This window comes from Miscanthus floridulus, chromosome 4 (genome assembly GCF_019320115.1).
Source record: "Miscanthus floridulus cultivar M001 chromosome 4, ASM1932011v1, whole genome shotgun sequence".
Classification (NCBI taxonomy): domain Eukaryota; kingdom Viridiplantae; phylum Streptophyta; class Magnoliopsida; order Poales; family Poaceae; genus Miscanthus; species Miscanthus floridulus.
In genome coordinates this window covers 121,251,637-121,253,784 of record NC_089583.1, presented here as the reverse complement: position 1 = coordinate 121,253,784, position 2,148 = coordinate 121,251,637, and positions in this window count along the sequence as shown.

Genomic DNA, 2,148 nt, shown 5'->3' with positions numbered 1-2,148 from the left:
GTTCGTATGCATTCATAATGACAGTTCTTTCTCTCCCCTTTTGTCTCTTTCCCTATTTGATCCTTGCTTCAAAATGAGGTTATCTGTCAGGTTGCATGATCTAGCATGTCATAGTATGACTGTCGTGTGGGCCCATGCTAGGCTGTCAAATACAAAAGGGAACCAGGAGGCCAAGGACGGCATAACGAATATTAGAACAAACACATCTCCCCACTGGCTAGACTGTCTCCAACAAAGAACTTATATGGGCACCTAAACTTAAAATGGGTAGCAAGAGACCTAAAATCAGTCTCCAACATAGTATCTATACAAGAGACCTATTTTTGGTTGCCTGAGACGCACAACCCAAATATGGGCATCATCTCTCCTGGAAACCTATTTACAGAAAGGATACTCTTTTGGGTCTTGTTGTTGGAGAAGATACCGAATAGATATTGAACATTTTGCCTGTAGCGCTACCCAAAGGACGAATGGGTCTTGTGTTTTAGGTGGTGTTGTTGGAGATAGCCTAATGGGGACGGGGATCCCGATCTTCCATCAGGTGATGGTAACTATCGTTGTGGCGGAGAATGACACACCGATCCGGCTTCAGATCGAAAGATCGAACCCTGCAAAAGGTTAGGCATAGTAGGAGGAATAACAACAGACTCTTCCTCTAAATGGTGCACCTCATCATATGAAGTCAAAACAGGAGGTGGATTAACAAAGGTTTCTCGCATAAGAAGTTTCATATCATTCCAAGTTTGAGGCTTATCAGAAGGATCTAAAGACTCCCACCAAGATAAAGCAGAATGTAGCAAAACACTAGCTGCATTTTTTACCTTTCTCCTTGGACACATAAAGCGAGTAGCAAATATGTTATCGATGGCAATTTCCCACTCCATGTACTCATCAGCACCTATACCATCATAAGTCGGTGGATACGAATAACCTGTCATTGTAAACACAAAAACAAGGAACAAACGGTGAAAGTTATTCCTACCAAATGACTACGTGGTTGTAGTGGTGTCACTTTTCACAACAAGTGGAAGCGTCTTACCAAGCTCTTACAAAGTTCTTACCAACGCAAGCAGTGGCGGTACAACCGGCAGCTGGTTCGTGATACCTGTGAGGCAGTGGTACCGAGATTGCAAGGGTCTTTTTCTGTACCGATCTGAAGTATATGTGGAGCTTGGGAGGTACGAAAAAGAACAAATATATATATGTGGCACACAAGTCAATGACAGACAGCAATATTGAATAAATATCTAGAGCACTTGTCCTAGTTGCTGGCCTATACTTGTTCCTATCACCAGTTGTGATAAACAAGAGAGGAAACAAGGATGAAAGGAAACAAGTATTAAAGGTAGCAACGGATATGAACAAGGCAAAAGGTACCACAAACAATAGAGCTATTGAGTGTTCCTTATGTGCTCCTTTTCGATATCTTCTATTCTCTTTTACTATTTTTTTCTTTTATTTTTTTTGTCCAATCTTTTTTTCTTGCTTTTGCTCTTTTGATATTTTTTCTTAGCAAGGAGCACACAAGAATAAACCACAAAAAATTTGAGCTCAATTGAATAAAAGATGTGGCATATAGAAAATTAGGACTGTGCTCTAAAAAGCATACCAAAACTTGTGGGCCCAGAAACTCAATTTTTCTAATCGAATTTCACAAATCTAATTTTTGCGAACCCAGCTATGCTGGGATGAAATAGATCTAAAATTTTCTGGCGTTCTCCGTAGATATAAAATTTTCCCCGTTTCGAGTTCGGATGCAAAAGTTATGACTGTTTTAAGGAAGCTGCTCGAATAAGGGTTTTAGTGGACACAAGATGCAAACCGATGGTGATACAGAATAGCGACGGGTGGAGGGATCAACACAAACTAGAAAAGAACACAATCTAAACTAGCAACGAGACTTTGACCTAGGACACAAACTCAACAACGAAATCTGAAACTGAAATATGCAAAGGCTATGGCGCGGAAGGTTCTAGGATAGGAAATAAAAGTATGGCACTAGACTATAGGATGAATGTGAAACTCTCAAACTAGGGAATAAAAGTGAACCTGACGGTATACCTTAGCTCTGATTACCACTTAATGGGGACGGGGATTCCGATCTTCCATCAGGTGATGGTAACTATCGTTGTGGCGGAGAATGACACA